Source organism: Hyperolius riggenbachi, chromosome 11 (assembly GCF_040937935.1).
Source record: "Hyperolius riggenbachi isolate aHypRig1 chromosome 11, aHypRig1.pri, whole genome shotgun sequence".
Classification (NCBI taxonomy): Eukaryota; Metazoa; Chordata; class Amphibia; order Anura; family Hyperoliidae; genus Hyperolius; species Hyperolius riggenbachi.
The window spans coordinates 172,619,466-172,640,055 of NC_090656.1; the positions used below are offsets into that span (position 1 = coordinate 172,619,466).

General features: G+C 44.9%; 1 protein-coding gene across 3 annotated transcripts in view; it reads left to right on the top strand.

Annotated features, from left to right (window-relative positions):
• The window catches only part of SMPD3 (sphingomyelin phosphodiesterase 3), a 300,699-nt gene that overhangs the window by 44,848 nt on the left and 235,261 nt on the right, over window positions 1-20,590 (top strand). The window contains exon 1 of one of the 3 annotated variants that reach the window (XM_068260748.1): window positions 7,647-7,793. The exons of the other annotated variants lie outside the window; for them this stretch is intronic. The gene's annotated coding sequence lies outside the window, so the exon portion shown is untranslated. Of the gene's footprint in view, window positions 1-7,646; window positions 7,794-20,590 lie in introns of those variants that run through there. 3 annotated transcript variants of the gene reach the window in all.

Here is a 20,590-nt window from a genome sequence, read left to right on the forward strand (position 1 = left end):
AGTAAGTGTGTTTGTAAATAAGGGCACTTTGTGCTGTCAGTGTTTTGTAAAGTGTACCAGAGATCATTAAATACAAAGAATCAATACTTACCCAGGGCTTCCTCCAGCCCCATAAACTTGTCTGAGTCTCTCGCCGTCCTCCGTCTGCCATTCAGTGGCAATCAGCTCAGTAACTGGCTCAGTCGAGTCCAGTCTGGGTCTTCTGCGCATGTGCGGACCTTCCAGAATTACCGGGGCTGATCGCAGCTGAACGGCAGACCACGGGAGGACGGCGAGGGACTCACATGTGTTTATTGGGCTGGAGGAAGCCCCAGGTAAGTATCGATTCAGATAAGTGTCCAATGATCTCTGGTTTACTTTAATGTCTGCCAGCAGTAAAGATGAGGACTTGCAGACTTACAGTGGTTCAAACAACATGAACAAATCATTTTCTTGTGGCCATGCTTCCAGCTGTGGACGAGCACATCCTAACTGGGCGTTCTATGCCATGTAGAACAAAGCGTTTTTGCGGGGAGGAAGAAAACCATGCATGAGTGGCTTCATTTTACTGGTATAAGTGGATCTCACTCACACGTGCCCAGTACGGATGTGTTTGTCCATGGCTGGGAGCAATGCTGGAACAAACTTATTACTTAATGGCCCATACCTACGGGCTACAATTGTCGCCGCAACACGCGGCGCGCGCGTGTTGAGGCGACAGGTCGCCCGTGAGTATGCGCCGTTGCACGGGCGCGCACCCCGAACTGTTGCCCGTCGCTGATGTCGCCAGGCGATTGAACTGCTCAATCGCCTGGCGACAGTCGCCGCCGCAACTCCGCCGCAACTGTCGCTAGTCCGCGTGAGTACGCGGACTAGCGACAGCAACCTCCATTGAGGTATACGGGGCTTCCGGCGGGGGGAGGAGGAACGTCGGCGACAGCTTCCGTCGCGCCGCTGGTCCCTCTTCCGCGTGTGTACGCGGAGGGACCTGGCGAGGAGCTGTCGCCGACCTGTCTTCCACACGCTCACGTGTGCTGGCGACAGGCCCAAAAAGTTGCCCGTGAGTATGGGCCATTAGAGAAGAGATGCCCTAAATTTTCTGTTTGCAAGCTACTTCAAAATGTATGTATTGAAAGTGATCTGCCCGGTAGAATCTACCTACAGATGCTAGCCACAACTGCAGCACATGCACATCAATCCGGAATGAGATGTAGGATCTACCCAGAGGCCCTTCGCGATCTACGTAATGGGCACCACTGGTTTAGAGGGACTCTTTGCTGGAATGGTTTGGTATAAGAAGATACAGGAAGCCTGTGGACTATCCAGAGGCTTCCCACTACTGAAGTACGTATCTTACTTTATATGTTTACCACACTTCAGGGGTACTTTACACTCCTGTCTTTTTTTTAGTACACATTTATTTATTTATTTAAGTATTTATATAGCGCCGACATATTATGCAGCGCTGTACAGAGTATAATATATATACACATGACTAGACGTTCTGAATTCTTGAGGCAGCTTTCAGGGCTCCTTAGGTGTGCCTACTACTGTTGCCTGGCTTTCACCTTGTCCACTGTTCAAACCGCAAGGAGGCTTGCATAGTCTGAATCTGTCTGAGAAGATTTCTGCCAAGAGCAAAGTTAGTTATGTAGGAACTGGCCAGATTCTGGGCTTCTGACCAGGTTGTTTTATAAATGATTTAGTTGACATCCGTTAATCAAGGACCTTATGGACAGAGAGAAAAAAGCTCTGAAGCTGAGTGTCACAAAATCCAGCCAAAGATGAAGCTGCACCAAGGCCTTGCGTAATTATGCTTAGTTTAATCTGCCATCAACATGGACCATCACAGATCAGCGCAACGTACCAGCTCTTTCTGCTTGATAAAGGGTTGTTTGGGACCTGAAATGTTGCTTCTCTGTGATGTTCCATATTGATGATGGATTAAACTGAGCATAATTACACAAGACCTTGGTGCTGCTTCATCCTTAACTGGATTTATTGCTTATACCTCTTATGTCAGGAGGGATAGGAAGCCTGAGCAGTCATCTCGGTGTGCGATTCATTACTGATTTGTGCACTGCCTACACAGATCCAGGGAAACATTTGTGCCTGGCACAGGGCTGGAAGGTTATAAGCCCCTTTGAGAGATGGTGAGTAATATAGTGTGAACTGTTCAATGTACTCCATAAAGCACTGTGTAATATTTCAACACTAATATATACAGGAAATAAATAAAACTCTTCCATCATCTCACACCTTTCTCAGTGGGAAACCACATCTAGCAGTTGTTGTCAGAGATGAAAACAGAGCTCTGCGAAATCTCTGGAACTCAATTCAGGTCCATTTGCGCCACATTCCTTGTGTTTTAACTGCTCATGCTGATAATTGTACCAACTCACACTATGGGGGGTATATTCTCCGAACCGCCAATAAACTTAACATGTGCAGGCACAAATAGAAGAATGTAATGCATTATTTTGGATACCCAATTTTATTTCATTTTCCCAGTTTCAGCATGATAAACACTTATTGTTGTATAATGGTAAGTTAAAGATAAACTCCAACCGAGAATTGAACTTTATCCCAATCAGTAGCTGATACCCCCTTTTACATGAGAAAAATAATGCTTTTCACAAACAGACCATCAGGGGGCGCTGTATGACTGATTTTGTGCTGAAACCCCTCCCACAAGAAGCTCTGAGTACCGCGGTACTCTGGGCAAACTGCCACAATGTAACAATGTTCACAGACAGGAATTAGCTGTTTACAGCTGTCTCTAACAGCCAAAACAGCTAGGAGCAGCTACATAACCTGCCCACAGTAAAAATGTCACCATGTAATAAATGTCAGAAGGTAAATCGGGGAGAGGAAAGATTTTACAATGAGCAAACACTGACTAAATCATTTATACATAATTATGGTAAAAAATGAAGCACTTTTTTTACTACATTATTTTCACTGGAGTTCCTCTTTAAGTACACACTATTATTATTTCAAGGAAATATGGAGCTAGTGTGTGCCCCTAAATAGCGATCAGGCCCCCGCAGTCTGAACTCGGCTGCTCCCGTTGAAAACACTGTAGTGGAGATAGAAAGAGAAGAGGGGCGCTCTAAGTCCGCTGCACCACTATACTATGCATCAATAGGACAGGTCTCACCTGTTTACGATGGGGCTGGCACAGCGTACACAGCCCGGATTCGCCTTGTCCCTCTTAGCCGAGCCGGGGACTGAGCTCTAGCACGGGGCGGAAGTGACGTCACTCGCTCCAGGAAGTGGTGGATCAATAGTCAGACGACGCTAGGCAGCTCTATACAGAGCTTCTGGTGCTGGAAAGCGTGTGTCACCGAGTTATAAACTTCACAAGAGTCAAGATATATGGACAGGGAAGTAGTTAGGATATAAAATTTTATTAAAACAACGCGTTTCGCGGAGATACAGTCTCCGCTTTTTCAAGTTAATGCTTCTTGAAAAAGCGGAGACTGTATCTCCGCGAAACGCGTTGTTTTAATAAAATTTTATATCCTAACTACTTCCCTGTCCATATATCTTCACTCTTGTGAAGTTTATAACTCGGTGACACACGCTTTCCAGCACCAGAAGCTCTGTATAGAGCTGCCTAGCGTCGTCTGGCTATTGATCCACCACTTCCTGGAGCGAGTGACGTCACTTCCGCCCCGCGCTAGAGCTCAGTCCCCGGCTCGGCTAAGAGGGACAAGGCGAATCCGGGCTGTGTACGCTGTGCCAGCCCCATCGTAAACAGGTGAGACCTGTCCTATTGATGCATAGTATAGTGGTGCAGCGGACTTAGAGCGCCCCTCTTCTCATTCTATCTCCACTATTATTATTTAGCATTTATATAGCACAGACATCTTCCGCAGCACTATACAGAGTATATTGTCTTGTCACTTAACTGTTCTTCAGAGAGACTCACAATCTAATCCCTACCATAGTCATATGTCTATGTATGTATTGTGTTGTGTATGTATCATAGTCTAAGGGGAAGCCAATTAACTCACCTGTATGTTTTTGGGATATGGGAGGAAACCGGAGTGCCCAGACGAAACCCACACAGACACAGGGAGAACATACAAACTCTGTGCAGATAGTGACCTGGCTGGGATTCAAACTGGGGACCCAGCGCTGCAAGGCTGCTAACCACTGCGCCACCATGCTGCTAGATGAAACTCTTGCATGACAAATCACTTCAGCTGAAAGGATTGTTCTCCTCACTTACCCCGCCTTCTGCATGATGTCACTCCCGCACTGCTCCATGTGCCCTCAGCAGGCTAGCGATGTGTCTGTTCAGCCTTGGCCCTACAATGTTGCTGTGGGATCAGGCGCCTATCCCTGCTGGGCAACCTGCCTCGTCAGTGGTGTTACTTAGGAGCTTTGAGCCCCATTGCAAGTGTCACATTGGGCTGCCCCAAGCACTCTAAATATAATTGATACTGCGCACTAAAACCCGCCAAGGACAACCACAGTGTCAGTGGTGCAAGAGGGGAATGGGGAACAGTTTCTTAATGAGAACTACTATTCAAGGCATCAACAAAAGTCATTATTACCAGCACAAGACCAATAAAGTGCTAATACTGCAGTTGAGGGAGGGTCGCTGTGGCCCTAGGGCCCTGGTGTGGTCGCAACCTCTGTATCCCCTTTTGACATACTACTGTGACTCGAACGTGTGTACAGGGTTTACCCGGGCCCTCCTAGAGACGTTTAACCTAGGCCATGATGTCACAAAGCCTACTCCTCTCGCTGCACTTTGGGTGTCTAGGCATAGCTTCTGCTGACTTCGGAACAGACAGCGCATAAACATTCCGCAGTGATACACCTTACTAGCAGTTAAGATGTTGGTGAATGAGGATGGAGAAAGATTTTACCATGGGCAAACAATGACTAAATTATTTTAACAGTAATATTGTGAAAATTAAGCACTTCTATTCATTGGGTTAAACTCAGTAAAGTTCCTCTTCTAACCACTCGGCGACCGTCTAATGCAGATTGGCGGCCGCAGAGTGGCTCCGTTGTTCCTCCTGGATGCCATATGGCGTCATCTCGCGAGGAGCAACATTAGACGGGAGCTCCCCTTATTGTAAACAGACGGCCGCAGTGATCAGCCTGCCAGTGGCTGATTAGCGCTGGCAGGCTGTTTTGTTTATTTATTAATAAAAAATATGTATATAGCGCTGACATCTAACGCAGCGCTGCACAGAGTACTGCCTTGCCACTTAATTGTCCCTCGGAGGGGCTCACAGTCTAATCCCTGACATAGCCATATGTCTAGGTATGTGTAGTGTAGTGTGTATATCATAGCGTAGCGCCCAAAAATGTTGCTCTTTTTTATAAATAAATAAAAACTAAAAATTGCAGAAGCAATCTGATACCATCAAAAGAAAGGTCTATTTGTGAGATGAAAAGGGGGGAAATTAATTTGGGTGCCAAGTTGTGAAGTGATGAATTGTAAAAAATGGCCTGGTCGCTAGGGGGTATAAACCTCTGGTCCTCAAGTGGTTACGTTTACTGGGATTCACGCAGATTATGTAACCCAATATGCAATTTGTGCAACTTGCGTTATGTGTGCAATACCTATGAGGTGTTGCATAACGGGTTACATCATTTGTGTAAATACCTGTAAACTTAATGAGCCTGATTCACAAAGCGGTGCTAACAGTTAGCACGCTGGTGAAAAGCCCTTTATCATGCCTAAACTCAGTTTAGGCATGATAAGTTTAGGTGTGATAAGTTTAGGTGTGATAAGTTTAAGCATGATAGGTTTAGGTGTGATAAGTTTAGGCATGATAAGTTTAAGCACCAACTGCGTTAGCACCGCAGTGCACAGCTGATCAAAAGTTTTTTGCGCTAGCAAAGTCTGGTGCACTTTGCATAGAGTTTAATGGCACTGCTTTGCGTGCGGGACTTTGCACGCTATCTACACTTATCTAAACTTAGCATGCCTAAACTTATCACACCTAAACTTATCACACCTAAACTTATCACGCCTAAACTGGCTTTTCACCAGCGTGGTGCAATGGTTATCACGCCTAAAGTCTCTAACTGGGTTAGCACCGCTTTGTGAATCGAGCCCAATGTGTACTTCCTGCACACTTAGGGCTTGATTCACAAATGGGTGCTAACTCAGTTAGCACGCCTAAAAGCTTTAGGCGTGCTAACTAGGGTGATAACCAGTTAGCACACCCAAAGATTTTATTGATCACGTGCAAAGTTTAGCGCTGTGCGCGAAACGTCGCACCGGGTGCGACTAAAACGTCGCACTTGGTGCCCCAAAAAGCCCAAAACATCACACTGTGTGACGTTTTCGGGCGCACCCGGTGCAACGTTTTAGGGGCACCCAGTGTGACATTTTAGTCGCACCCGGTGCGACATTTCACGCACAGCGCTTAAACTTTGCACATGCTAACTTAGCGCACAAAACTTTGCGCGTCCTAAAGGGCGTTAGGCATGCTAAGGGGCTTTTAGGCGTGCTAACTAAGTTAGCACCCTTTTGTGAATCAAGCCCTTAAAGTTCAACGGGGTTTAGTGAATATAGCCTTATGTGCGTTAAGGCACGACACACTGCTGCTTGTATCACCCTGTACATTGGGCAGGTTACAGTGGAAATAGCTACAGATAGATGATAGCAGGCATTATAGTGCACAAATTATGCATTGCAAAATGTACACTGTGTTACATGTGCGTTTTCCAACTTAAAACTATAAAATGCAGGGGTAGCTGTGCCTTATTCTATAATACACTGCAATGTTCAAGCGCAGTTCACAAAATACATGATACTCATTTTGTATGACCCCCATTCACTAAGGGTCGGTTGGGTTCACACTTGTAGAGTGCGAACGACGCACATAGCATGTTCCTGCACACCGTGGGAGTCTGTCTTCAATACAGCATGCACGGTCTGACAAAATAGCTAATGTATTTGATTGTGATAATGCGTGTGGTGTGTGGAAGACTGCTGCACCGCCTTACGTTTGTTCCTGCATGCAGAAAATTGCATTAAATGTGAATGAGTCCATTGCCTTACATGGACTATGGCCTGGTGCACACCGAGCGGTTTTTGAAGCGTTTCGCAAACCGCTTCCGCCTGTGAAAACGCTTGGCTAATGTATCTTAATGGGCTGGTGCACACCAGCAGTTTGAAGTTTTTAGCAATCCGCAAACGTGGGTCCTGCAGCATTTTTGCGGTTTGCAGAAGCGTTTCTGCCTCAATGTAAAGTATAGGAAATGCGCAAACCTCTCTGAAAAATGCTAGATCAGAGCGATTTTCCAGGCGTTTTTGTTACAGTAGCTGTTCAGTAACAGTTTTACTGTAACAATATATGAAATCTGCTACACAAAAACGCTCCCAAAAACGCTAGGCATGTTTAGAAATCCTCTCTAAACATGCCTAGAATTGCTCTGAAAATCTGCTTCAAAAACCTCTAGCGTTTTGAGGATCTGCTAGCGGTTTTGGTGTGCACTGGGCCTCAGTGTCAGACTGGGGGGGAGCAGAGGGGAACTGAGAAATCCACCTATTGGCCAAGCAACAATAAACCTGTGTTATCACTCCCAATAGAAACCTGCAGCAAGTCTTCACTGTGAGCAGCAACACCTTGTTACTGGTGTTTGGCCAGCAAGTGGATTTCCAGCTCCCAGTCCAACACTGCATCGACTGTCAGATCGAATGCGCATCTGTATCCAGGAAAATGGTAGCAGAAAAAAAGGGCACCAGCTGAGGGTGGACGAAAAAGGGCGCCACCATAGACACTAATGCAATTAATGTTAATACAGCGAAAAAAAGCAGAAAAAAGGGCGCCACGGTAAATATCGTTAACAACATTAGAACATTATAGTTTTTAACTATGTTATCGTTTTAGAAGCTTGTTTTTGTTATATTATTTTGTTTGTATGTACAGATATTACATTATCAAAGATATTATCATCGTTTCTATGTGTAAAGGGGTATTACTGCAGAGGGAGTGGTTAGGGTTAGGCGGTGGTTAGTTTTAGGCAACACCGGGGGGGGGGGGGGGGGTTAGGTACCACCCGGGGGGGTTAGGATTAGGCACCACCGAGGGGTGATTAGGGTTAGGCACCACCAGGGGAGTGGTTAGTTTTAGGCACCACCAGGGTAGGGTTTTGTGTGAGAGTAGGGTTGGGTTAAGCTGTATTGTTGAATTATGTAACGATTTTGAACGTTAATATCTTTTCGTTATTATTTCCCATCTGTTTTTACAATGGTATTATCGTTAACCAAGTTTGACAATGATGTTTATCTTTATCAGATTTCGATATCCAACGGCGCCAATTCGTTAACCAGCCGGGCTCTTTTTTCACTGCGCCACTTTTTTCATGCACGCAGGAAAACCGCATACAACCCTTGAGAGTGCCTAAATGAGCGAATACACTGAAATCGGGCACAAATATTACTTACTGCACTTTTTAAAGCACACTACTTTGAATCAGACTTTGGGAACAGTGATATAAGTTTTCTATGGTACACCAGTATCACTGGGCATCATCATACAGTACAAATGCTCTGGAACGTGATCCAGAATGCATGTCATAGCTTTTATTTCACTATAATTCATCTCAGGCTATGAAGCCAGTTGCTGAATGAACCCTTATGGCATTGTGTTCATTGATAGAATGCAGCAATGTTTAGGAGGCTTTCCAGTTCTTGGTGAAAGTAGAAAACCTGTCACATTTATTTTAGACATAATCAAGGGCTGTAGTCACCAAAGCTCCCCATATGTGAGCAGTGACTGAAACAGACGCCAAGACAGCCTTGGGCAGTTGGTCAGAAAATTAAGTCAGTTTTCTGGCTTTTATCCAGGCCATTTTCTTATGGGATTATTGAAACTGTTTTGGCCATCTTTGGTAGGTGACAGCTTTTTGTTACATTGAGCAGAAATCTAATCCACTTTAGTGGTAGACTACATGAAAAACCAATGCAAGAACAGTCAAGTAACTAATCTTACAAGGATTATAGCAAGTCCCTGCAATGCCAAGGGAAGTTTTAATCGGTTGTTGAAATATTGGCTGTTGTAGAAAAGGATTACAGGATTCAGTGATTGTGCAAAATTATATAACAATAACATGCAATATATAGAGAGAGAGCGAAAGGTCTGATCCAGGATTTTTTTTGTTTTCACTTTAGTGTTAAGCTTGGAGGTGTAATCTCCACCGTCAGCATGCAACACATAAGCTGACGTGAAGGAGGTACACACACCAGCACAAGGAATCAGGATATCCCCAGTTTAGTGGAGGAGAGGACTGACTCCAATAGGAGATTGTGGTGCACAGAGCCGGTGCAGATCCGAACAGCCACAAACAACACTTTCGTAATAACGTCTCAGCGCAAGTAGTGCTGAGACGCATAAACCAGGACTGAGGAGATCAGGACAGGTAGACAGAATGAACGCTTGCTTAACTAGTCACTACTTAGTGACAGCAAGCGTCCACAATAAAACAGACTGGAATGAGGTAGCCAATGCGTTTGCAGCGATGGCGTGCCTCACCAAGACAGGACAGGATAGTCAGGAAATAGCAGGATCAAGATAGATGAACGTAACACAGATAAATATACAATAAGTATGATTTCCTAGCGTATTACAATTACAGCTATCAATGAAACTATTTGTAACGTCTGACTAACATATGTATATATCGGCAATGAACCGATATATGACATAAGCAGGAACTCTGACTAAGACTGGAGTAATACAGGGAACAGGACTCAGAAGGATTCGCTATCTCTTCGCAGAGATGAACGCAATCCACAAACAGGAACAGGATAACTAGCTCAGCGTGCTGGAACGCTGACTAACGGAACACAGGATGTAAACAGTTCGTGTACGTATATATCAGCGACACTGATGTATCAACGTAACACGAATACAAGGAAAATAATAAACGTGCAAGTATGCGTATATATTGGCGATGAACCAATATATGACACAAGACAAGCAAAGTAACAACTTCTAGAAACAAGAGCAGAACTAGGAGGACTCGCTGACCCCTTCGCAGGAGTCAGCGCAGTCCACACAGACTAGGAACGAGGTGGGGCACGGGCAGAGTAACAGACAGGATCTGAGACTATGGTAGCCCATGAGGCATTGCAGGAAGCAGTTCTTTATACTGAGGTCATCCAATGGGAGCAGACCTGCAGATTCCCACACAAGTGAATGGTAATTAATCACAGGCTGATAGCAGGAAAAGGCAGACAATGATATGCAGCCTGCAGGAAAGGGATTGCCCCTCCATTGCAGCAGACAATGTTTGTTTACACAAAAGCATATTAAACTGTCATTAACTTCAGAGCGACTGCAGATGGAATCAGCAACTAGTTTAAGTGCAAACCAAACTATGCAAGCAAATGCATGTAATGACATTAGAACTGCTTGGTTTGCAATACCACTGCAGTCAGCAGTAAACGCTGCAGAAGCGATCATAACAGTACCCCCTCCCTTAAACGCAGCCTCTGGACGCCTATGAAAACTGACATATTTCTCCTGAACCACCCAAACCAAAAAATCAGAAGTGGGAAATCCAGCAAACTGATCTGACTGAAAATTCATGAAGGTCGGATCAGCCCGACAAAACCAAATTCCCGAATCAGTCTCACCAAAACTAGACCAATTGGAACCAGAACCTACCGAACCATGCCCGTCAGCACTACAAGCCTCAGTGTGACACCCATCAGAACCATGACTTCCAGAAAACAACCCCAAGAAACTCTCTGAGCGATACCCACCGCCTTCCAAGGACTGTCCAAAAACGCCAAAGCCTTTGCAATGCCCACCGGAACTGTCCTTACCAACACAAAACCCACTGTTGAACCAGTCCAAGGTACCAGGACAAGTTTCCTCAGAGATCTCCCAGAACACTTGGAAGCTCCAAAGAGATCCCCACAGGTCAGAACGCCCCTTAGGCTCACATGGAGAACTATCAAGAACCCCTATGGAACCCAGGGCAACTCCAGAGTCAGGGTCACAAGGACAAACATCAAGATCAGGGCTTTTAGGGACCAGAACCATCTCCGGGCATGCAGGCCAACCGGCAACATCAGAACATGTCTCCACTAGGGAAGCACGTGAGCACGCTAACACAGACACATCTGGGCACTCTGGCATACGAAGCACATCTGGGCACACCGGCACAAGAGAAACCTCTGGGCATGTCAAGGAACTGCGAACCTCAAAGTCAGTCAAGACAGGACCGAAACCAGAACTGGGCAAAAAAAATTCATTATGATTAGACTTCACAGTTACTGGATTCTCACTAAAAACTGCAGGATCAGACTTAGATGTCGCTGATTCCAGCAGGGTTATTAACAAATCATGTTCAGGGGCATTTACAAGACAGGGCAAATCTTCTGATGTATGCACTGAACTAGACAGGGTTCCCATAGCTTCTTCTGGACTAGACAGAGACTCATCAAATACACTGGACTGGAGCTCATGAAGGGCTGCAAAACAAGTCAATATTGCAGCAATCCCCACTGAACTAGGCAAAACTGAGAAACTCACTGGACAGGAAGGGGACTCTGGAACTACTGCCACACCGGGCAGAAAACCAGAATTTTCCAGGATACAGGGCTGGGTTTCAGAAACACTCATTAACCCGGACTGAAATTCTGAGATTTCTACTATTTTTTCCAGCGAGTCAGAATTATCCATGTTACAGGGCAAGACTTCTGAAACATTCAGAGGACAGGGCTGGAGTTCCTCGGCTGTTACAACACTGGAGAGGGACTCAACAATATTGGTTAAATCAGACTGTGTACAGGGCAAGGTATCTAACACACTTGCTGACGAGGACAATATTTCAATGGCTTCTGCTTTGCTGGGCAGAAATTCATCAAGTTTTATTAGAGCAGACTGTAATTCCAAAACAGCTGCTAGACAAGTGAATATTACTGCAACACCAACTGAGGTAAGCAGTGCCTCAGACTCCTCTGCTAGAGGGTTTGAAGTATCCAAAGTACTGGGTGAAGCATAAGACTCTGCGACCACAGCTTCACTGGACAGGATCACTGAACAGTCCATATTGCAGGGCAAAACCATGGAAGCACCTGCTGGACAGCATAATGATTCTGTGACCTGAGTTTCATTGGAGAAATCTACTGCACAATTCATGGTACAGGGCAAATTCACTGGAACATTTTCTGAACAAGGTAATAATTCTACGATTTCAGGTTCACATAGCAGATGCTCTGAGCTATTCACGAAACTAGAGCGAGGTGTAGAGACAGGAAGATCAAGACACAAAGTTTGTGCATCTGAAGCACTATTCAATTGGAAAATTGGAAAATTCAGATGCTGGGGTTCTGAGGTTTCTAGACAGGATTGCTGGGACTCAGAAACTAATGTAGTGCATCTATTGGCATCTGCTGGATCAGACAGGAGTTGAACTTTATTAACACAGGTAAATTCTACAGAAGTGTTTGCAGAGGCAGGCAAAGATTTTCTAATGTCTGTTTCACTGAACAAAGACTCATGAGTACTGGCTAGGCTGGACTCAGAAGTCAGCAGGACCTTTGGATTCTCTGCTGAGAAATTTGTGCAGGGCAAAGTTAAGAAAGTATCAGTGGCTTCTGTTTTACTGGGAAGTAACACTGAGTTATCCATGGTACAGGGTGGAGTTACAGGAACATTCACAAGACATGGCAGGGACTCAGTAACTGGAGAAGTGGGACAGTCTCCAATTGACAGTGTGTCTTCCCTGGTATCAACTGATTGAATCGCATAAAAATCGTCCAAAATCATCTTCCACACATCGATCAATGGAGCCACAAAGTCATACCCACACACACCAGTTTTTATTAGGTTATAGGCAGACTTAATGCATGCATTCAATACTAATTCACTTTTTGCACTGTAAAACTGACAAAATGAACTTGCATCTTTCTTCCATTCATAGACCAGGGCTTCCATCTCTCTTTTCTCAAATGGAGGATCCCATGCATATTTAACAGCTGAGCATTCCGGCTGATCAGAGTTTGCAAATGTGTTAGTGGCAGAAACATACATTGGGTTATTTAGCAGGTGATTGGCCGATTTCTTATTCCTAAGGATCTCCAATACCTGTAGCAAGTGTTGAACTGTAGTGTATGCAAATTTCCCTTGCTGCACGAATAAATTGATCTGTTCAATACTCTGTAATATATCTTCATAATCATATTCAGATAATTCATTTAAACAAGAACTTTTATTTTCCCTGGCTAGCAATGAAAGTTCATTAGTAGTTTCATAGGTCCATTTGACTCCCCTGAATAGTGACTGAATTTCATTATCTGCTACTGGCGGAGTCTCATTACAGATCTGATGCGCAGTCGCCAAGGGCAACGACTCCGCTGATTGTAACGCTTTTCTTTTGGAGCGTTTACGTTTGGCTTTAGACCCTGCTGCCTTAGCAGAAGAAAAGTTATCAGAACAATTATCTGCTTGCTGATTATTTTTGTAGGCAGTAGAAGGAGCAGCTGATTGACAAGCTGCCAGGAGCTTATCAAAAGGGCTAGGCAAATCGGTTTTGCGCAGCCAGTTATGGATCACAAACGCTAGAAATTCCAGTGGTCTCTCTTTTAAATTGGTATGATCCAAGACATCGTAGGCCCACTGAAACAATCTTCCCTTAAATAAAACATAAACTAGCTGGGGGGCCCACGTTGAAACAGGAGTAGCCTGGAGCTCGGGATTGGTCAGGAACCTGGTACATTCAGAAAAAAACTCATTTTCTGTTTCAGAAATGAGTTTCTCAAATTTCTTAAAGGAACAGGAACCATAACAAACAGTGTCATTTTTGCTGGGAACCCCCCCCCCCCCACACACACAATGGGGATTGGTAATGGGGCTACCATAATGTTAAGCTTGGAGGTGTAATCTCCACCGTCAGCATGCAACACATAAGCTGACGTGAAGGAGGTACACACACCAGCACAAGGAATCAGGATATCCCCAGTTTAGTGGAGGAGAGGACTGACTCCAATAGGAGATTGTGGTGCACAGAGCCGGTGCAGATCCGAACAGCCACAAACAACACTTTCGTAATAACGTCTCAGCGCAAGTAGTGCTGAGACGCATAAACCAGGACTGAGGAGATCAGGACAGGTAGACAGAATGAACGCTTGCTTAACTAGTCACTACTTAGTGACAGCAAGCGTCCACAATAAAACAGACTGGAATGAGGTAGCCAATGCGTTTGCAGCGATGGCGTGCCTCACCAAGACAGCACAGGATAGTCAGGAAATAGCAGGATCAAGATAGATGAACGTAACACAGATAAATATACAATAAGTATGATTTCCTAGCGTATTACAATTACAGCTATCAATGAAACTATTTGTAACGTCTGACTAACATATGTATATATCGGCAATGAACCGATATATGACATAAGCAGGAACTCTGACTAAGACTGGAGTAATACAGGGAACAGGACTCAGAAGGATTCGCTATCTCTTCACAGAGATGAACGCAATCCACAAACAGGACCAGGAACAGGATAACTAGCTCAGCGTGCTGGAACGCTGACTAACGGAACACAGGATATAAACAGTTCGTGTACGTATATATCAGCGACACTGATGTATTAACGTAACACGAATACAAGGAAAATAATAAACGTGCAAGTATGCGTATATATTGGCGATGAACCAATATATGACACAAGACAAGCAAAGTAACAACTTCTAGAAACAAGAGCAGAACTAGGAGGACTCGCTGACCCCTTCGCAGGAGTCAGCGCAGTCCACACAGACTAGGAACGAGGTGGGGCACGGGCAGAGTAACAGACAGGATCTGAGACTATGGTAGCCCATGAGGCATTGCAGGAAGCAGTTCTTTATACTGAGGTCATCCAATGGGAGCAGACCTGCAGATTCCCACACAAGTGAATGGTAATTAATCACAGGCTGATAGCAGGAAAAGGCAGACAATGATATGCAGCCTGCAGGAAAGGGATTGCCCCTCCATTGCAGCAGACAATGTTTGTTTACACAAAAGCATATTAAACTGTCATTAACTTCAGAGCGACTGCAGATGGAATCAGCAACTAGTTTAAGTGCAAACCAAACTATGCAAGCAAATGCATGTAATGACATTAGAACTGCTTGGTTTGCAATACCACTGCAGTCAGCAGTAAACGCTGCAGAAGCGATCATAACATTTAGGAATAATTACACTTCAACTATTTAAAACCATTTAAAGAACCCATCAAGAAAAGAAAACCTATCTGGGGTGATTTTTAATCTTGGAAAGTGTTGACGTTATTTTATAGATAACGTAATCGTAAGGAGAAATATTTCATGAGATACATTTTGTGAATCAGCCCCAGGATTACCATATATACCGTGGGCAGCACGGTGGTGTAGTGGTTAGCGCTCTCGCCTTGCTGCACTGGGTCCCCGGTTCAAATCCCAGCCAGGTCAACATCTGCAAGGAGTTTGTATGTTCTCCCCGTGTCTGTGTGAGTTTCCTCCGGGCATTTTGGTTTCCTCCCGCATCCCAAAAACATACAAATAAGTTAATTGGCTTACCCCTAAAATTGGCCCTAGACTGCAATACATACACTACACAACACATACATAGATATAGGACTATGGTAGGGATTAGATTGTGAGCTCCTCTGAGGGACAGTTAGTGACAAGACTATATTCTCTGTACAGCGCTGCGTAAGATGTCGGTGCTATATAAATAATATTAATAAAAGTATAAGCCGCCCAACCAACTTTTGCCCCTTAAAAATACTAATTATGTGGAACCCGAATATAAGCTGAACCCATATCTCCCAAATGTCCCTCATTTGGAGGAACAGTCCCTCTTTGGGAACCAAATCCCTCTGTCCCTCTTTCTCCCTCATTTGTCCCTCTTTCAGAACTGATGTACAGGTCTATGTAAATATGTGTATCTTTCTATTAAAACGTGTGTGTAATTGACTCTAAATTTTATTCCCATCCTTTAAATTGATATATTTTTTATTTTCAAATATTAATGTGAAGGAAAATGAACCAGGATAAAAGGATCAGTGTGGTTTGAATGATAAAGCAACATATTTTTCCTATGAAATCGTTATGGTATCTGTGATGAGGGGTGCGTCGGGGTGTGATTAGGGGTGTGGCTTAAATGTCCCTCTTATCTCAAAAAGTTGGGAGGTATGCTGAGCCCTCTTGTCTCCTCCTACCCTCCCCAGGGCAAGGCCACATAGGCCATGGCCTAGGGCACTAGAAATTTAGGAGCGCCTCAGTGAAGGGCAGTAAAGCTGTTCTATGCAGCCATCCCTATCTACAAGGACAGCTTTAACATTTGAACTCTCTGTCCTGTACTTGTCATCCCTGCAAGACATGTAAGCTCCATCCTGAAGGTACTGTACACATCAGCCTAACTCACATGGTGACACAATAAATGAGTCCATCATTAACGAGATGGCAAACATAACTTAAAAGTTCTTAAAGAGAATCTGTACTCTAATATTCTTACACTAAAAAGCATACCATTCTATTCCTTATTTTCTCCTGTGCCGCTCTGTGCTGTTTCTGCCAATCTCTGCTGCAATCCTGGCTTGTAATTAACAGTTTTAGGCAGTGTTTACAAACAAACTAACCAGCTTGTGATAGGCTCACATAAACAGAGTGTGTGAGTCATACAGAGTGTGCAGGGGGCCTGCAGAGGGTGTGTATCGCTTCTATCCAATCACAAGCAGCCCTGCACATTCCACACATTTAAGCCTTAGCCCGACAGACAGACACAACAGAGGAAAGGAGATAAGATTTATTACAGAGCCAGTGCAACTAGGAAAGGCTGCAGTAAGCCAGAGCTCATTAGGACAGGCATAGGTATTTATAGGATAGAAGAACTAAGGCTGAAAAATTTGTTACAGAGTCTCTTTAAGGAAAACATAACTTATAATCTATATGCGTATTACTAAAATAGCTATTGTCTGTGAAACCAATGATGGAAAATAAGGAGAATTCTCATTGGGGCACGCAGATAACAACCATACAGACGGTATAGTTGGCCTAGGACGGTGAAAAGTACAAATCCGGCCCTGACCCTCCCCCCATGTGTGTGATGCAGAGTGCCTCCCCTATGTATGTATGTGATGGGAGTGCCTCCTCTGTGTATGTGTATGATGCAGTTGCCGTACATGTATCTATAGTTACCTCTCCTCGATCCTGGCAGCCATCTTTCTTTCTCCCATGCAGCTCTGTCATCGCTAGAGGTCCAGGTTTTAATCCCTTCTTGTCTCCAGGAAGCTATCTTCCCATCTCTTTTGCAGTTCTGTACTTGCTGCTGACCTCTAGTAGTGAGTACAGAACTGCAAAACAGTTAGGAAGTGGCTGCCCGGCACAAGAAGAGAGTGATGCCTGGACATCTAGCATTGTGAGAACTGCATGGAAGATGGGAAGATGGCTGCCAGGATTGAGGAGAGAGGTAACTAGACATACAGAGTAGTTAGGAAGTGGCTGCCCGGCACAAGAAGAGAGTGATGCCTGGACATCTAGCATTGTGAGAACTGCATGGGAGATGGGAAGATGGCTGCCAGGATTGAGGAGAGGTTACTAGACATACAGTGCACTCTTCCAATGCATGCACCGTATATGTCCTAGACCAGGGCTGGGCAAATTTTGAGCGGTCAAGGCCGCATGCTGCGGTCCGCATTCCTAAAATTCTTCCCCTCCCTCCCTGCAGAGTCGTGAGAGGGCGGTAACGGGGAAGCTTAAAACTCACCTGATTACCACTTCCAATGTTGCCTCTCCATGGCAACAGGGTATCACATGACATGACGTTGGGACCAGCCAGCGTGTTGCATGGAGGGAGAGGTATTTGAAATCCTGTCGGTAGGCCAGAGTTACACCGCGCGGCTTGCGGACCGTAGTTTGCCCAACGCTGTCCTAGACACTGTTCTATGCAACGCAATGCTATGGCTGCCAATCGGCTGCCGCTCCTGCCCTGTCCCCTAATCAGCCTAAATCTTCCATCAGGTCTGATCAATACGTTTGAGTTTTGATCAGTTTTAGGTAAAAACTGTTTAAAAATCAATAGAAAAAAATCATTTTGGAAATCGATTCTCTGCACATTCAATCACTGTGATCGAATCAGGGATTCGTGAGGGAAATATGAGGTAGCAGGCTGGTGTTGTACTTTGTTCTCTGGTTGAACTCGATGGACGTATGTCTTTTTTCAACCCAAATAACTATGTAATGTGCCAGGATAACTGATAAGTGTATGGGCACATTTACTAAATGGTCTCCTGAGCTGGAGAACAGAGGGGAACATATGTGATCTAACAAACCTCGGTTTATTGAAAAAAAATCTATTATGTGGCAGATGTTTGTTACCTGGGTCATATTAGAACACAGGATTGTTAAAAGGTTGGTGAATGTGTGTTTGTTCCATTACAGCTGCATATACCTACCGCCAGAATGTAGCATAAATTGGCCCTGAGCAACCTAAATCCATGAAAGAAATGTGCTTACTGTAGGTCCAGGCACACAGCTTCTAATTTATGAACCTTCCAGCAGCTCTGCTATTTTCTGATTAGACCACAGTGAGAGTTGCAAGCTTTTACCACTAATAGCAGACAATTTAAAAGAAATCCAATTCTGGTTCGCTGAATCACTTATGTTCTCCACTTTTCTCTAGCTCAGGGGATCCTTAGTATATCAACCCCTTTGCCTTATGAAGTCTCCCTTGGACTGACAGGTCATTTTTAATGGAAGCACATAGCTCTGATGCCAAGAAACTGTGTGTTCTGCATCTCTGACACAGTACAGAGGAGAGTGGGGGTGGGCACAGGCGTTTGGTGTTGATCACGAGTGACCACATCTGCATGGAGATGGCTTCTATGATAAATGAATAAACTTTAGTTATGAATCACAGCATTGAACCACCGGTCACATCAATGGAAGCCACTGGCTACACAGGGAACTCAACTGTACTCTGAAAGGCATCAAGAGGGCATACAATATTTTATATTAACGATAATGACATACAACACGTGTCAACTCCTCTCCTAATCCCTCTTCTCACACTAAATTCTGTTGCCGTTACACCTAATACTAGCCCTGTTACTGCAGCCACACCAAACACTAACACTAACCCTTCTGCTGTGCCTAATGGCCGCTGCTTCTACACTAACTTCACTACCACTACTTTTACACTAATCTCACTACCGCTACTTCTACACTAACCTCACTACCACTGCTTCTACACTAACCTCACTACCGATACCTCAACACTAAATTCAACTGTCAAATCAGCTAGCTGAAGTCTGGCTACAGTGGCACACTCCTGTGCACAAATTACTCACCTGGCCCCACCATAGCCACTAATTGCAGTCTATTGCAGTGCCCAAATTATTGGGCAGCGTCCATTTTACCTGTCCCGCAGATGTGGCCACAGGGCGTTGTGTATTACCGTAACCGACTAAAAGTGCCAGAGCTGCAGCCACTAGGGCACGCTCTATAGGCAGTAGCAGTGTTAGGGAGTCTTATCCAAGGTCTCCTCACTGAATAGGTGTAGGCTTACTGAACAGGAAAAGTCGAGATTTGAACCCTGGTCGCCTGTGTACAAGGCTGAGCCCTTAACCAGTACACTATCCAGCCACTCCACAAGTATTGGTGCTAGACTGGGCATTATATCACTAGAGAGATAGTTTTTTTTATATGCAATACATTAAAGCACACCTGAACTGAAAATCAAACATCAAAATAAACATACACACGTCATACTTACCTTCCCTGTAGTCAACTTATCAATCTCTTTCTCCTCTACTGTGTCCTGTTTGTTCACTGTGAGCCTCCATTTTAAAAATGGCAATGACCCTGCAACAGCTTCCAGGTCAGCACAGTGTTAAACTGTAATATCATCCACATGAGCCATGGGGAAACATGGACATTACCTTGTACATCAGTTGTCCTTACAGTTGTAACTGATATACAGTATAATTAACAGCAACTCATACATTTCAGGACTAACAAAATCTTGTCAGAACTGGAAGTAATCATTGTTAGAAGCAAATGGTGAGCTTCTGAGAGGAATTAACCCCCCTGGCGGTATAATTCCCGCGGCTGCGCAGCCGCGGGAGGGTTTTTTTCGCCATTTTTTTTTTTTAGCATGTAGCTAGCCTAGCGCTAGCTACATGCTTCCCCCCTCCCCGCGGCGTCCGCCCGTCCCCTCCGATCGCCGCCGGCGCCGCTTGCCCATAAGGAAATCCAGTTCTGAACGGGAATTCCTTGAGGGCTTCCCCTGTCGCCATGGCGACAAATGGAGTGACGTCACAGGGAGTCCCGATCCACCCCATAGTGCAGCCTTGCAGCGATTGGCCAGGCTGCGCAAGGGGTATGCGGGGGGGGGGGGGAGGGCTGTTTCCGCGTCGGGTAGTGGCGGTCAGAGCAAACACGCAGCTAGCAAAGTGCTAGCTGCGTGTTTGAAAAAAAAATGATGTGAATCGGCTCAGCAGGGCCTGAGCGGCACCCTCCGGCGGCTTACCCCGTGTCACACACGGGGTTACCGCCAAGGAGGTTAATGGGGAGGTGAGTATGTAACATCATGTGTTTCTTTTAAATCATTTTACTCTGTTCAGGTCCCCTTTAATGCCACACACTGTAATTTCA